Genomic DNA, 18462 nt, shown 5'->3' on the forward strand with positions numbered 1-18462 from the left:
CAAGCATTAAAAAATCATATTTTTCATAAAAAACACATGATCCAATGGTTGATTCCTAGCAAATTCACCATGTCAAGCACAGCCACATGGTTGGATTTGCAAAAAAAATGTTGGAAATGATCATATTTCTAATATATATATATATATATATATATATATATATATATATATATATATATATATATATATATATATGTATGTATGTGTGTGTGGGGGTATATGTTAAATGAAATGTGCTAAATGGGTTTTTCAGCTCTTTCAGTGTTTTTTTTTTGCTGTTTCAACCTCATAAATCTGTTGGGCATGGTCGATTTACGCGGAATCCGCACCTAGTCAATGAAAAAAATGATATTTGGAGCCTCAAAAATTTTGGACCGCCCATTTTTCAAACATTATAAAAACCCACACATGAATCAGAATCTAACACTTCAAGACCTGATCCCTATAAAAATCAAGTAAACAGATCACATCTGTACATCAGAATTTAAAATAAAATGAAAAAACCCATAAAACTCATTTAGCATGGACCCATTTATCTCTCTCTCTCTCTCTCTCTCTCTCTCTCTCTCTCTATATATATATATAGGTTTTTCTGCTCTTTTCGTGTTTTTCTTGCTGTTCTCACCCCATGCATGTGTTGGGCATGATGGATTTACTAGGAATCGACACCTTGCTCATGTGTTTTAGATGAAAAAAATGATATTTGGAGCCTCAAAATTTTACAAAGATTTTAGAGCGTTGATTTTTTGAATGTTATTAAAACTCACGCATGTGTAGGAATCCAACACTTCAAGAGCTGATCCCTATAAAATCAAGTACATAGATCACTGTACGGTTAGAATTAAAAAAAAAACAAAAAAAAAACTGAAAAACTCATTTAGCACATTTCATTTAGCCTATTTTATTTAGCACAAACCCATTAATCATATAGAGAAATATGCATGGCTAAGCTTATTTTCATGACTTCTATGAACGGAATAAATATACCTTTTCTGGCACTAATCCAGAAGATAAATGAAGGGTAGTATCTTGATGCAAAACCTTGTCACAGCGCAGAGCGTCGCCATCAAGATAATTGACAAGAAAAAGATGCTGAAAGTAGGCATGATCGACCAGATCAAACGTGAGATATCGATCATGAAGCTGGTTCGCCACCCAAACATAGTCCAACTCTATGAAGTCATGGCCAGCAAATCCAAGATATACTTTGTCAAGGAGTATGTGAAAGGACGGGAGCTATTCAATAAGGTGGGAGGGTGGTGTATGTTCGCCCCTGATGATTCACTGAATCCCACGTCTGTGTTCGGGGGGTCGAATGAGCGCCACGTATTCATGCACATGGGCCTCGTATTCCCGTGTAAGTTGACATAACTTTGCATCGGACTCTGGTGCTGTTGCAAAGACCTAATCACCCTTACTTGCTTTTCATGCCCCGAAACGACGGTTTGAGAAAATGACAAAAATATCCTCCATTCAAAAGTTGTGAAACGACGGTTCGAGAAGCAGACAAAAAAGTCCTTCATCCAGAAAGTTTGATGTTAACTATTTAAAGTGGAGACGTTCCCTATTCATTAAACTCCTGCACCATCTGCTGTAACAGTAGCTCCCATTATCAACCCAAACTTTGCCTTCGTCTCCAGTCGAGTTTTCCGACTTGTTTTTTAGCCTGTTTTACAACACATTGTTTCTTTCTCGTGCCTGCCTTGTGTTACAAAACATTCTCATGTCTTCTCTTCATTTTTGTTGTTGTTAGGCATCATGAAAGAAAGCAATGATGCACAAACATTCCAACCAGTGCCATTAAGGCAGCTTGAGTAGCTTTTTTATCTCATCATGCTATCGATGAAGAAGGCATGTCGTCTTGTGTGCCATTAAGGCATTGTTTGGTTATTGCAGGTAGATCTTGTTCTTACGATGGTTGGAAAGTTTGATGTTAACTATTTAAAGTGGAGACGTTCCCTATCCATTAAACTCCTGCGCCATCTGTTGTAACAGTAGCTCTCATTATCAACCCAAACTTTTCCTTCTTCTCCAGTCGAGTTTTCCGCCTTGCTTTTTACCCTGTTTTACAACACATTGTTGACTTCTCGTGCCTGCCTTGTGTTACAAAACATTCTTGTGTCTTCTCTTCATTTTTGTTGTCGTTAGGCATCATGGAAGAAAGCAATGATGCACAAACATTCCAACCAGTGCCATTAAGGCAGTGTGAGTAGCTTTTCATCTCATCATGCTATCGATGAAGAAAGCATGTCGTGTTGTGTGTCATTAAGGCATTGTTTGTTTATTGCAGGTAGATCTTCTCCTTATGATGGTTGGAAACTTATCGATATTTGTAAGACGCTGGGACCTGTTGACAAGAATGCTTGTTTACAAATGCTAGGAAGGGCTTCTACCCCATCAGGTATCCTACATTGTATGTCAAACCCCTGTATTAGTAACATACTCTCGTTTTTGTGAGACACATTTTTGTTAGTTAATATCGATTTGTTTGCTATTATGCTCAATTTCTTCCTTATCGATTTGTAATTTATTGTGCGATATATTTATCCACCTTTTAGACAGTATGGTTTTGTATTGTCGAGTTGTAAGTTATTATGTTGAACTGTCGTATCGATTTTCAATATCTTACAAATCGATTAGTATATTGATTTATTCGATATTATATGTTTTGTAATATGTATTTGTAAGATATTTGTACACAGACTTTGAAAACGTGTGTGTGCAGAAACACATCGTTACACGCATTAGGGAGTGATTTTCGCATGCATATCGCTGCTCTCTCAGCGACTTCTACTAAACTCGCGTTATAGCCTCGTAGATATAATGAGAGCATTATCGTCAACACACATGTACGACATGAGTATTCTATTGACATGGTAAGCGACAACTCGATGCTCATTATGAGCAAACATCAAATCGCATATTGTCATTCATTAAATCGTTGTTTTGACTTTCTTAACCTTATAGGTATCCGTTGTTACATGCATCCTGATTAAATCGTAGTAAACGTATGTGCTTGCTAACGCAAATTGATATATTGGTTACAAAACATTCCACTATCTTCTCTTCTTTTTCGTTGTTGTTAGGCATTATGGAAGAAAGCAATGATGCACAAACATTCCAACCAGTGCCATTAAGGCGGCATGAGTAGCTTTCCATCTAATCATGCTATCGAGGAAGAAGGCATGTCGTGTTGTGTGCCATTAAGGCATTGTTTGTTTATTGCAGGTAGATCTTCTCCATACGATGGTTGGAAACTTATCGATATTTGTAAGACGCTGGGACCTGTTGACAAGAATGCTTGTTTACAAATGCTAGGAAGGGCCTCTACCCCATCAGGTATCCTACATTCACTCATTATATGCATTGTATGTCAAACCCCTGTATTAGTAACAGACTCCCATTTTTGTGAGACACATTTTTGCTAGTTAATATCGATTTGTTTGCTATTTTGCTGCAAACACAAATTGATATATTGCTTAAAACATTGTTGAGCTTATCATCAGGTTGTAATGAAGGTGATGTAGCTCAATCAATGGAAAGATCTGGAGAATTGAATATCTATACTAATGACGCAACTGAAGAATTGAACATTTGCACTAACGATGCACATGAAAAGAATGGTGCAGGCATTAGACCCACTATTGACTTGAATGTTCCAGTAGAAGAAATGCAATTCAATAGTGAGGTAGACTACGATTATTCTAGTTTAGGCACCGGTAATGTACGTGGAAGTACACTTGACTTGAATGTTCCAGCAGAAGAAATGCAAGTCAATAATGAGGTAGATTTTGATGTCAGTACACACAATAAAAGCGTAGAAACTGGGAATTTACATGGAATTACACTTGACTCTGTTCCCGTAGAAGGAATGCAATTTAATAATGAGGAAGTTGCATATAAATTTTACAATGATTATGCCTTAAAAGTTGGCTTCAGTGTTAGAAGGTTTTTGGTCAAAAAATGCAAAGGGTGTCTTGGTTAGAAAGACATATATTTGTTCCAAGCAAGGTTGGAAGAAATCAATGGGAAATCCAACAAGGAGCATTCCAGAATCAAGATGTGGATGTCAAGCGAGAATGGTTTTGAGAAGACATCCGAATGAAAATTTTCTAGTTCGTACTTTACTCAGTGATCATAATCATGATTTATCTGCATCATTTATGACTTCTATGTTAAGGTCACATCGTAAAGTAACTGTAGTGCATGCTGCAATGGCTGAAATAGCGGATAGCGCCGACATTGCACCAAGGAAGACATACAATTTGTTTACCCGCATAGATGGTGGTCGCGAAAATGTGTCATTCACACTTTTGGATCTAAGAAACCACTTGAGAAGGAAGAGAACAAATAACATGAAGAACGGAGAAATATGTTCTTTGGTTCATTACTTACAGAATAAATCAAGCAATAAACATGGTTTCTTTAATGCAATGCAAGTGGACGAAGATGGATATACTGTGAATATGTTTTGGGCAGATTCAAAGTCAAGAGTAGATTATGAATGCTTCAATGATATGCTTGTGTTTGATACCACAATAAAGATTAATACTGAACAGTGGCCATTTGCGCAGTTTGTTGGAGTGAACCATCACGCACAGAGTTGTATATTAGGCGGTGCGTTTTTGTATGACCAGACCAAGCAAAGCTTTGAGTGGTTGTTCAGAGTATTTACACAGGCAATGAATGGGAAGCATCCTGAAACTGTACTTACAGATGGTGATCACGCAATTCCAGCTGCAGTGCTTCAGGTGTGGCAGATGCACATCATCGCCTATGTTTGTGGCATATCTTTCAAAATGCAGCAAAGAACATAGGACACGTATTTAATCAGAATATAGGGTTTGACAAAAAGTTTACAAGGTGTGTACTTCATAGCGTAGACAAGGTCACCTTTAAGTTAGATTGGGAGCAAATGATTAAGACATACGACCTTATTGACTGTCTGTGGTTACAAAATTTATATGCAGAAAAAGAGAAGTGGGCATTGGCATATGGAAGACAATACTTTTGTGCAGGTATGATAAGCACACAAAGAGTTGAATCTATGCATGCCGCATTGAAGAAAACCCTGTATTCATGTTTAATAATGTTTCGTTTCATGGAACAATATGAATTATTTGTAGACGATCTAAGACAGATTGAGCTTGAACAAGACGTGAAATGCTTCAATACACGACCTCTAACATTTGGCGTGAAGATATTGAGGCGACCTGCAGCTCTGTATACACTAACTGTATTTAAATGGATCAAGAAAGAGGTGTTACATGTCATGAATTGCAAAATAGAAGGACTCGTGCAAACCGATAATATGCACAAATACCATATTTTATGGCAAGGCGAAAAGCATCACGAAAGGCAAAAAGCACATGTCACGTACAATGTTGACAACGGAAGAGTTGCATGTTTGTGCAAAATGTATGAATTCAAAGGTATTATATGTTGTCATGCATTAAAGGCACTCAATCAAGAGAAGATACAAGAAATACCTGAGTCTTTCGTAATGCGAAGATGGAAGAGATGCGCAAAGATTAAAATGCTCGTTATGGACAATGCGAGCAAATCTGGTGTTGACGAGAAGTGTCGCATAGCCTCTCGTTACCAACAACTGTGTAGGTCATTCATGCATGTTGCAGATTTGGCATCGAGAAGTGAAGAAGGCTATGTATGTGTGAGAAAAGCTGCAATGCAGTTACTTGAAAATATGGTATTAATTCACCTTAAGTCCGTTGCAGCGAATGAATACCAGCCGAAGATAATGGGAACGAACAGCGTAGGTGAAGATCATGTTTCGCTTGACACTCCCGAGAAGTGCCGAAGCGTAAACATTATCTTCAACAAGTCAGTAGTGAATGTTGTTGATTATGATGGACATATTCATGAAGCGAAGGGCATCAAAAGAAAACCTGCCTCTGATCGCAGTCGTCGAAGGGCAAAGGGTGCACTAGAATTGGTTGGCAAGAAAATGACTAAGAAACAACCAACCTGTAATAAAAAACAACAAAGCCCTTCGAATGAACAGGTATGTAAGACATTATATTGCTTCCCATTACGTGAAGCTTGTCAATATCTAACTCATGTAATGTCCAACATGCAGCAATACCCTACAGAAGTACCAACAAACGTTGAAACCTCCATTCCTCCCGACCAGATTTCCAGCAACGATCGCTTGAGTTTTACAAGTCTTTTGGTATGTAATCAATGTTGTGAGGAGGTACGCTTTTGTTGTGAAACTTAATACAGTGTCTTATATTTTCTCTTTCATGACAGGCTCTGATGCATTCGACAGATAGGTATGGGACGCAGGAATCCTGTGTGGGCTATTAATATAGTTGTCATGCGTCTTTGCATGACCCGAAGTCAACAATGTCGGATTTGTTAAGAGTTTATAGCGATTTGTCATTGACGACTTGCGGTCCGTTGTTGGGTTTGCTTAAATCGAGAGATAGCGATTTGTGGCTTCCGGTGGAAGTCGATTTCTGACATCACTGAATGGCGATTTGTGGTTATCGTTGAATAGCGATTTGTGGCATCGCAGCATAGTGATTTGAGGGTATTGTTCAAATGTCAAGCTAAGCGAGCTGAGAAAGGTTGTTCAAGTAAGTTTTTTTGTGGCATTGATAAAGGTTGCGATTCATTTTATGATCTAAGTAAGATATCACCGCGTAGGTGATAGCCTACTTAGATCATAAAATGAAGCGCAACCTTGATCAATGCCCCAAAAAACCTTACTTGAACAACGTTTCTCATCCCGCTTAGATTGACAGTCGAACAATACCCTTAAATCATTATGCTGCGATGCCACAAATCGCTATTCAACGATAACCACAAATCGCTTTTCAGTGATGTCAGGAATCGACTTCCATAATTGGCTATGCAACGAATACGAAGTCTACTTACACAGCTCCAAGCGATAAGCACTAATCGAAGCTTACACTTCTTCGGCGCCATGCCTGGACGAAGAGAGTTTAACCATGGAACAAAGAAGGAATTCCGGTCAATTTATCGACGTTAGTTGGTAAAGCTATGACGTAGCGTCGATTCAACTTCTTCTCCAGCACCTCCGATTGCCTTTTGAAATCATTATTGTTATCTTGTGAAAACATGTAGCCATATATTATAAATAAAAGGCTAATCAATGTCTCTTTTCTCTTCCTCACTTCATTTCTTAAGCGGTAAGTAAACCTCTTGATCTGTTACAAGGGGAGCTTTGTTCGCTTTAACAGTGGAAGTGCAAGTATGAGTGGTACTCCACAATTTCTAACAATCGTGTTTTATACTACTATCGTTTGACAGCGTGATTCGGTGTTGACTAACACTATTTACAAAGGCCGAGTATTACAGCACAAATCGCTTTCCCGCAATACCCACAACTCGCTATGCACCGAATATGTAGTTGAATTACGAAGTTCCAATGCATAACCATAAATTTTTTAGTTGTCGTACATTATTCATTAATCATGTTGGTTGAGCAGTAGATCTTTTGGGTCATAAATAGCCGCACAGGTACTGAACGGTGTGATTATTTTATACTTCGTGAACCAGCAACAATCAAACCGATGGTTCCGTCATAAACCTGGAGTTCCTCGCTCCCACATAGAAAATTATGGACGGTGAGGCAGACGAAGACAGCTACACGACCAACAATGGCGAATCATGCGTATATTTTCTACACATCGTCTCTTTCATGTCATTTTTTGCGATTTGTGTTGTGTACTATATAATTTAATTTCAATCCCGTAATTTTAATGTCCTTATTCATTTCAGTAGAACATCAACCGACGAAGTTGGGCGCAAACTTAGTGAATCACTCCTGGAGGACCTGAAATGAATGTGCAATGAATTCTCACAATGCAACATGATCAGTAATTTTGTTCGTATGAAACCAGTAGAAGTTTTCTATATTCGTAAGCCATGTGTAGGTGCGTTAACAACACCATATTTGCTGCAAATAGACTATAGCCGATTTCGTCAGTTATATTAGAAGCAACGCACCAAGCCAGACTATAAGCATCGTTAGCCCATATTTCATGGTATCTCGGTTGTATTTTATGTTGCTTTTGTTTATTGATTTAGCCCAATTGATTCGTGTGCTAACGTTAATGTTAGCAATGCTTCGGTATGCAGACAATCTTACGGCGTTTGCCATACTCCAGTGGATTCAAAGACGGCCTACCTTATTGGGTTAACGGTAATCATTGCAGAGACCTTTTGTCATGTGAAAAGGTAAGCAAACAAACCTAGCTTGCAAGGTTACAACATAACAGTGCTAACAACATTCTTTCGATCTATTTGCATATATTGATTCCTACACTCTGGCAATCTGAAAAGCATTGGGTCTTATACGTGATGGATTTACACGAAAAACAACTATGGTTTTACAATTCGTTGGAAGTTGACATTGGTTTACGGCTAGACATTTCTCATCTCGTAAGATTTCATCTATATGAGTATCGTGTCGTGTACTGGGGTCATGAATTTACTGTCGGTCGCATTATTCTCATATCGGTTTCCTTAAAGCCATTTTGGGAGTCGATGTTAGCGAGTGGATCTATCGCACGGCATACCATGCTCCTTTACAAGATAATGGTGTTGATTGCGGCATATTTGTAATGAAGTATATTGAAGCGATATACAATGGTGCAGAACCCTATTTCGACGTTGTATGCCATTTCTTGGCCTCTGTTATTGAGGATTAAGTGCATGTCTATTGGTTCTACTTTACAATCTCTCCTTGCAGGTTGATATACCCGGATTCCGCGAAGAACTCTGCAAAAAATTAACGTCCTTTCTAATTGCAGAGGAGAAAGTGACGGAGGCATCGTGAGGATCTAAAAGGCTTGTAATTGATAAAAGATGTGCGCTCAACCCGCGTGATTGACAGTCGCAGAATGAGACTGCGATATATGCAATGAACAAAGACTTCTAATGTTCGAAATGATAATATTCAACATCGTTATGAAATGTTTGATGCTTAAACATCGCTTTATTGCTGGCATATGAAAAAAGTGGTGAATAAGAGCCATTAACGTCGCTTTCGTAATTACGAATAGAACAAAGCGATACGACATGCTTGATGTTCAGAATTGGTGGTCTAATGTCAACTACACTGCTACCACCATGAAAACTTGTGTAAGAATTTGAAAATTTCTTGAATTTTAAACGACGTTTCCTTTAATTATGATATTGCAGACATATAAAAAAGTATAGATGGATACGGCAACTGCGTCGAAGCTGCCTATATACTTGATTCTAGAACAAGTCGTTTATGCAGGAATTGTCGATTTGTCGGTTCCTTATTCGCGAAGCAAAGTGGAACTATGTGTTGTGTCATTCAAATATTAATGAAACGTCTTATCACCCTTCGTCAGTTTTCAAGTATATATGTCAGTTTCATTAAACCAAAAGAAAATCTTAAATAAAAATACACTCCGCATTAATGAAATTGAACAATGTCATGCCAGAGGACTATTCTCAATAGTAATCAATGTGATTGGACCGAATTTTTGGGTCTTAAATAAATCCACAAGTACGTCCACACGTGTCCCAAGAAATCACCTTAGGTGTACATTATCGTAGGTTCAGCAATACAGCAATTTCTTAGAACAAACCTTTCTTATTGATAAGTTCACGGAATGTGATTTTTAGAAAGATTTCAGAACCGCACCAAAATATCTTTCGCCGTAGGAACCGCACCAAAATATCTTTCGCCGTACAGTATTTTTCATTACTGAAGAACAACTTTACTAGCATTGGTTATGCATATACAACAAAAAACTATTTCTGAATATGATTTAATTTTTGTAGAGGAAGCAGTACAACGATTTGCAAGCATGTTTTGTAATCTTCGAATTATATTTCAACGGAGACGGATTTACAAAATTTGTAGTCTTAAAAAATTGGCCTATCTGACTTCCTCCTACATATCTTCATTCTGTGTCTCTCTCTCTCTCCGTCTTTGTCTCTCTGATTGTGTTGATACCAGAAAACCAGACGAATCATACTGCGGCGAGATGAACCCCCATCACCGTAACGACAACTCTTCTGAGACCTCCTCGCTAGGGAGAGAAAGAGGACGTGGTGGAGCTTCTGCTGGCCACCCTTAGCGCGACTGCACCGACTGGGTTGCTATTGAGGAGGAGGGCGAGAGCGGTGATGGCGGAGCTCGTTAGGTTATACAGACAGAGCAATCGATAGGTTTCACTTTACATATTTTGTCTGACGTTCTTTTTAAACTCAATCAATTTTCTGCATATTTTATAGCGTATTTCCGGAATATGTTCCTGCAACAAAACATGTAATGTGAAACCAATATATAACAGGAATACCCAATAACATCGGATACAAAGCTCATACAGCGTGGAAACAAGGTTCTTCTCCATTGTATATTGCTTCAATATGCTTCATTACGAATATGCCACAATCAACCTCATTACTTTGTAAAGGAGCATCGTCAGCACAGAGCAACATCCACTCGACAATGTCGACACCCATAAGCTCGTTAAAGAATCAATTTTTTGCTCGTTGGGTTGCTATGAATGTAATTGACAAAATCACACATTGTCTGGTTGCACAAATTTATGAACTTCAATACATACAAACTGATGACCAAGAAATTGATAGTGGTTAAATACTTATAAAATTACTAATAGTGTTCCCGTCTGCAAATTCATCTTGCATCTGCTCGATGTCATCTACGAACTCATCAGGGCGTTGCCGCCCACCCTTGCCTGTGGATATTGCACTGAGTGCACCATGAGCGTGGTATTCAGGATTCGATATTGAAATTATTGTCTACAGTAAACAACACAAGTCCAAATACGACATGAAAAGACAAATGTTGACTAAACCGCTCAAGCGTTTCAAAAAAATATACGTCTTAAGCGCTAGTGTTGGTACTAAGGATGTGGTTGTCTTCTTCTTTGACGACGTGCCTGGCCGTTTTTCTCTCATCGTCCTCTCTGTTGGTGCAGTGCCTGGTCGTTTTGCTCCCATCGTCCTCTATGTTTGCTCTATGCCTGGTCATTTTTCTCCCATCGCCCACTCCTTTGGCGCCGTGCCTGGTCGTTTTGCTCCCATCGTCCTCTCCATTGCCGTCGTGTTCGGTCGTAGTGCTCCCATCGTCTTTGGCGCCGTGCCGGGTCATATTGCTCTCATCGTCCTTTTCTTGGCCGCCATGGCTGGTCGTACTGCTCTAATTGTCCCCTTCTTCGGCGCCATGCCTGGACAGAGATATCGATGGCACCTTTGCAACGCAGATACGGAAATGACGTCTTCAGTCAAATACAAAGGTAAAGTCCTTTAACGTGCCGCCCTTTTTCGAAAACATCCTGCTAATTAAATGATTGTGTTTTAAATAAATAAAAATACGTCTTTTCGCATGCCGCCCTTTTTCGATAACCGCCAGCAAATTAAATGATTGTATTTGAAGTATTTAAAAATACGTCTTTCCACATGCCGCCCTTTGCATTTTAAATATTTAAAAATACGTCCTTTCGCATGCCAGCCTTTTTCGGAAACACCCCACAAATTAAATGATTGAGTTTTAAATAATTAAAAAATTATGGTTTGTCGGTCGCATTATAACAATCGTTCAATGGGAGATTGACACGACCTGAACAAACCCGTTTTTCAGGTATGAATACTCTTTCACGATTATTCTATTGATTATCGTATATGGATACATCGATATATTCATACAACATACTTTCCTTATCGGGTTTTTTAACAACAAACGTTCATTATCGCGGTTTACATTGAAGGTGTCCCTGCCAAATGAACAATTGCTGACCGGGAACCGTATCGTACAGATTTTGGAGCATCAACATTTTCTTATCACTATTGACTGTTATCATTTACGCCGCCAGAACTCGATAAATTATTGTTCACGGCTTACATCGCCAATCCTTTTTGTGATATTCTTTTAAGACGGAGACAAATACAATGATTGCTAAACAGAAATGCTTTATCTTAGCGATGCCAAAGAGGTTAGGCAATGCCACGATTTCTGAACAAACATCTATTTTCGATTAAAGTTTATTTATTACCGAGATCCACATACGAAAGGATGTAATAATAAAGAATTAAACAATAAAAGAATGTCATGTTATGACAATTCATTATACAATTACAACAAAAACCTAGCGTGATAAAAATGAAAATCTAGGATTTATTCTGAGGCACTTGACGAATCAGATGAAATATCATAGACTTGTCTCTCACTTTTTATTGGTGGACTGTCTATCCTGCGTGGCCTCTTGGTTGCGCCCATCCAAAGTCGTACCTGTGTTTTATGGGGCCTGAGGCGGAGGGAAAAAATGAGCCCCTTATTAATAGTAGGAGGGAGGCAGCGCCTCCGAATTTTTTTTTAAAGAATCAAAATAACAATAAAATTTGCATTCACATTAAACAAATATAATATTACAAATATTTATATTATATTAAATAAAAATAGGGGAGCTCGGGCCTTAAAAATGGGCCCCTAATTTTTTTTTGGCCCAAGCCTCATTGGCCTCTTTACAGGTCCGGCTTTGCGCCCATCTTATTAAGAAAACCGGTCATCATCTCTACCACTGAGTTCAATCGAATCCCCATAGTGCTTACTTCTGTCCTTAATTTCTTATTCTTCCTCTCCATAAGTTCGAACCTTGCGGCAGAGACAATATTCTCTTTTGGAGCAAGTGTTCGCTCTTCCTCGCGCTTTATTACTGAGGGACTAGTCGTAATAACCAGAGAGAGACGACATTTTGGTTGTAGAGGTTGAGCTGCAACATGAGAAGGGGCAGTTGGGAGGCATGGGTTCAAAATTTAATCAATCTTCTGATTTCGCCGCAATGGTTCCCAATACCTTTCGAAATAGAATGGATCAAATTGTCGTCCTTCATGATCATACAATACGGCAGGAAAACCACCTGAGTTCCAATTTAATAATTTGTCCCTGTAGCGATTGCGCCAATTCACGTTCCTGCCCCCACCACTATTCATCTTTCTTCTCACTTCCAAAGGCTTATTTGGGATAGACTGCCCCAAGCCAGATTGTAGGAGAACTCGACTACCTTGCTGCAACTCAGCTTCAAAATTGCAGAACAGCCACAAATCGCGGTCAGACAATCTAGTAGCCTCCGCAACAACGTCTTGATCATCGTCCTCCCCATCTCCATAAGGTATCCACAAAACCTGTACATTGGTAATTCTTTTTAATAATGAATGACAAATATATTATAATTTATTTATGCATGATATGGCAACAATGATATGTACTACGAAAGACAATCCTGCAGCAATGGATACTTAAGAATGTTAAACATTACAATGATTTATAATACTCAATGGTAAATGTTGACGCGATTGTAAACAATTTTAGAATGCTTACCTCATTTAGTTGCAGCCCATCTAAAATGGACTTAGCATTATGAACTGTGACGTTTATTCTAGCCCAGCGACCGATCTTTGGAAAACCACAAATCGGAGGGCTACAACGTGGACGCAATGGGATAATATGTTCCAATGCCTAGGCCTAACAAAAACAATATTATTAGTAACACCACAACCTGCAATGAGATTTGTCTACAGTTACTAAGTATGTAATAAACAAATACCTGAACAAATGGCCAAAATCCCCTAACTATTTTCGTACCCTTACTCGCACGGTAGAGTTGACTGTACAAGTGTGCGAGCATAGCGGCACCCCATGCATAGTTGTCGACTTCGTCTAAGTCTTCCAGGTACTGCAGCCACACGTAACTTATTCTCGAACCAGAACAATCAGAAAATAATGTAAGACCAAAAAATATATAGAAGGAAGCCGCGCAACTCTTGGTCAGCTATTTCAGATGCACAAGTAGCGGAGTGGCCTCCTCATTTATTACAAAAAAATGACACTTTCATTGATGTGGAATTGATTCCACCATAAATACATTGACTCCATTCGTCCATCGACATTCTTAAAAGGGCCGTGCATTTTTCCCTTGTGTTATAGTTTAAATACCGTAATAGGACAACACTGTCATCGCACTTAAGGCCAGTGATCCTCGCCACTTCTTCTAGAGTCATGGTGATCTCAAAAGAATCAAACTGGAATATGTTCGTCTTATCATTCTACTTATTTACCATGTGGGTCATGGTATTCCAACAAGTTTCAAAATATTTCTGGTTCAAAAGGACATCGAAGTGCATATTTCGTAATCGGTCTTTCTGATATGCACTCAGCTGACCATACCACGACAGAACAACATGCCATTGACACCAACCTCCGAGCTTTTCACCTGGTGCTCTACTTCTCCTGTGACCTCCCTATAACACAAAATAACATATTATTCCTACCAATTGTAAATTAGTTCCATTTGTATTTATAAATAGTATTCTACTAATCGCTATAAATAATATTGGTTGCACACAAACTATCACAGTAATCGCTATACATATTAATATGTAACACAGTAATCGCTATACCAAAATCGCTAAACATATTATTAAATCTTCACAGACAGGACGGATATATTTACCTTGATCGTTATTTTCTCCTGTTCTCCCTCCAACCTGGGACTTTCTGGTGGGTCCACAGTCTCCAACTGCCTTTCAATCTCCATCTCTACTGACTCCACCATCGCCTGCATTTCTTTGGCCTTCCTTTTCTCACCCACCTTCTCCATCATTTCTCTATCCTTCCTTTTCTGATCCTCCTTCTCCTTCCTTTTTCTTTCTCGTTTCTCCTCCTCCTTCTGCTTTCTTTCTCTCTCCTTTTTTGCCTGCTCCTTCTGCTTCCTTTTTCTCTCCCGTTTCTCTTCCTCCTTCATTTCTCTCTCCTTTTTCTCCTCCTCCTTTTGCTTCCTTTCTCTCTCCCTTTTCTCCTCCTTCTTCTGCTTCCTTTCTCTCTCTTTTCTCCTCCTTCTGCATCCTTTCTCTCTTCTTTTTCGCCTCCTCCTCCTTCTCCTTCCTTTCTCTCTTTTTTTTCTCCTCCTCCTTCTGCCTCCTTTCTCTCTCCCTTTTCGCCTCCTCCTCTTTCTGCTTTCTTTCTCTCTCCCGTTTCTCCTCCTCCTTCTGCTTCCTTTCTCTCTTCATTTTTGCCTCCTCCTCCCTCTGCTTCTTTTCTCTCTCTCGTTTCTTTTCCTCCTTCTGCTTCCTTTCTCTCTCCTTTTTTGCCTCCCCCTCTTTCTCCTTCCTTTTTCTCTCCTTTTTTCCTCCTCCTGCTTCCTTTCTCTCTCCTTATTCTCGTCCTCCTTCTCCTTCCTTTCTTTCCTGCTCCTGCTTCCTTTCTTTCTCCCTTTTTCTCTTCCTCCTCCTTCCTTTCTCTCTTCTTCCTTTTCTCTTCCTCCTTCTCCATCTTTTCTCTCTCCTTTTTCTCATCCTCTTCCTTCTGTCGTCTTTCTATCTCTTCCAATTCTTGTTTCCTTCTGTCCTGCACTTTCACCTTCTACTTCTTCTTTTCTCTTTCTCTTTCCTTTTCTTACTCCTCCTCCTCCTTCTGCCGCCTTTCCATCTCCTCCAATTCTTGTTTCCTTCTTTCCTGCACTTCCTCTGCCTTCTTCTTCCTTTCTCTTTCCTGCACTTCCTCATGTTTCTTCCTTTCCCTTTCCTTTTCTTCCTCCTCCTTCTCCTTCTGTTGCCTTTCCTTCTTTTCCTTATTCTCCTTCTCCTGCCTTTGCATTTCCTTAGCTTCCTTAAACTCCTTCTCCCTCCTTCGCCTTTCATTTTCTTCCTCATACTGAGGAATATTTTGTTCCTTCTCTTCCTCCTCCTTATTCATTTGCCTTCGTCTCTCCTCCGCCTCCTTCAGTAGCCTTGCCTTGTTTCGCATTGCTCTACGCTCCAAGTCTCTCCTCTCACATTCCGCCTTAGTCTCCTCCACTATCTTGCTAAAATACCTTTCCCACTCCTCCACATTCTTCTTCTTCCTTTTCATCTGCTCTGCGTTAATCCTCCGCCTTCTATTTATATTCTCATCAATATTTCTTTGCTTTGCCTTCTCTTCGTCATCCTTGTTCTGCATCTTTCATTCTTCAGAGTTCTTCCTTTGGTCTGCAGCCTCGATATCTGATGGATAATCCTTCGCATAATACGATTCCAAGGTTTTTTCCATGTCTTCATCGTTCTCAATCTTAAGTATATTTTGGTATCTTTCAAAAACCTTAGATAGATGGGACTGGTGGATCACTTCTCTAATAGACAACCCATAGAACGATGGGGTATCTCTAATCTGATAAGGCGCAGACATTGCTAACCTACACAACACATTACACGATCATCATGATTAGAAATCGTCAGAATATTTGGGTTCATAAGTACACATCGTTGTAAGATTTATCAAACTTACAAATCGTTGTATAAGAAGCAATCTTCAGATTAAAGAAAGAAACCTTAAACGAAACTCACCGAAATGATGGGATTTTGGATTTTCCGACTGTAGAGTAAGCAACAGTAACAACTAATACGCAACAGAAGGTAACAACGATGCTGCGACTGCGCGTAAGACGGAAACTGATGCTCTGGAACAAAGGAAAGGATGCTCCGGCGACAACAGATGAAAGCAGAGTATGCTTCGGTAGAGTTTTCTGCTTAGAGCGAGAATGGATTGTTTTGAACTATTTAAATCCTACAACATAAGGCTTGCTACATACGCAAACTTTGCGGAACGTTTTGGCATGATAACGATGGAGGGCAGTTTTGTCCTTTTCACGAACCGACGATTCAGTTTTCTAGAAGGAGGGCATTTATGTCCGTTCGAGGAAGAGGAAGCGAATGGCGGTAAAGGGTACTTAAGTCTTTGCTGCGGCACCAAATTACGATGCAATATGATGCGGACACACATGGGGATACATGTCGGTCTGCATCTTATACGTGGCGCTATTTGGAACCCTCGAACATGAGATCTCAGTACCGGCCCTGTTCGGGGGGGAACATATAACCTGCTTTGCAATAAGGTGGGCAAAGGCAAGCTTAAGGAAGACGCAGCAAGGAACTACTTCCAGCAACTCATTGGGGCAGTAGACTTCTGCCACAGTCGTGCATGTACCACCGTGATCTTAAGCCTGAAAACCTACGACAATGGCAACCTCAAGGTGTCTGATTTTGGTCTCAGCGCACTTAGCAATAGCCAGAGGACTGATGGGCTGCTCCACAAAACCTGTGGGACTCCGGCATATATGTCACCCCAGAGATTATCAACAAGAAGGCGTATGATGGATCCAAGGCCGACACATGGTCATGCGGCGTGGTCCTCTTCGTGCTCCTGGCTGGCTACCTCCCTTTCCATGACACCAACATCATGGAGATGTACAGAAAGATCAGTAAAGGGGAGTTCAAGTATCCACCATGGTTTTCTTCAAAGGTCAGAAAACTCTTAATTCGAGTTCTCGATCCAAACCCAAGTACGAGGATCAACATAGCTGGGATCATGAAGAATTCTTGGTTCCAGAAAGGGTTCAAGCCAATCGAAGCCCCGACACTTGACAATGAGATCAACCTAGGGGACATAGATGCGGCCTAAATTCGTATCAGATCATGATCATGAGGACAAGATTGAGAATTTATCTCTAAAACCAACTTGCATTAATGCATTTGACATCATATCCCTCTCATCAAGATTCAATCTTTCTGGGTGTTTGAGAAAGAGAACAATGTGAAGCACGAGGCGAGGTTCATAACACAAAAGGCGCCATCAGACATCGTGTTGAAGCTGGAGGAGATTGCAAAGACAGAGATTTAAGGTGAAGAAGAAGGATGGGATAGTGAAGCTGCAAGGTAGCAAGGGCGGGAGGAAGGGTCACTTGTCTATAAATGCTGAGATCTTTGAGGTCACTTGATCCCTCCTTCCATGTAGTAGAGATCAAGAAATCATCAGGGAACACCTTTGAATATCAGAAGTTTTGTGATAATAGTCTTAAGCCATCTCTCAAGGACCTAGTATGGTCATGGCAAGGGGACCAACAACCCCAACACCATGCTAATGAAAAGCAGCCTCAACAGGCTTAGTTGAGTTGTAATTTTCTTTTCCATTTTGACTTTTTGATCTCTCATTATTTGGCATGTATAATGATGCGTGTATCCTATTTATCATTTTGTAGGCTGTGTTTAGTACACTCTAAAAGCATAAATATTTATTATATAATTAAAAAAAAAAAGATGACACTGGCTATAGAACAGAGTTTTTTCTGGATTGGCACTGGCTATAGAACAGTTATAAGTGATAAAAACTGTCAACATTTCTATTCCCTTGTAACCCTCCAATGGTTATTTTGCGCCTGAGTTCATGAACTTGGTCATGTTCTACAAGATGCAAAAAACAAAACCTCAATGCCTACAAAGTGTAAAACTGTAGTTTGTGGGTGTGGGAAGATGATAAATTCTTGGTAGAATCCTGCTAGTACTATATCTTCCACAAGATATCCATTATGGATGTCAGTGGCAACAGAATAAAATTGATGGCCAAGAGGGCCAGAAAATGTTTCAAGCCATTGGTTTAAA

General features: G+C 39.6%; 1 pseudogene; it reads left to right on the forward strand.

Annotated features, from left to right (window-relative positions):
* The first annotated feature begins 1014 nt into the window (after positions 1-1014).
* Positions 1015-17970, forward strand: LOC149832444 (CBL-interacting protein kinase 5-like; annotated as a pseudogene).
* The last annotated feature ends 492 nt before the right edge of the window (positions 17971-18462 follow it).

This window comes from Nuphar pumila, chromosome 7 (assembly GCF_984573655.1).
Source record: "Nuphar pumila chromosome 7, dmNupPumi1.hap1.1, whole genome shotgun sequence".
Classification (NCBI taxonomy): Eukaryota; Viridiplantae; Streptophyta; class Magnoliopsida; order Nymphaeales; family Nymphaeaceae; genus Nuphar; species Nuphar pumila.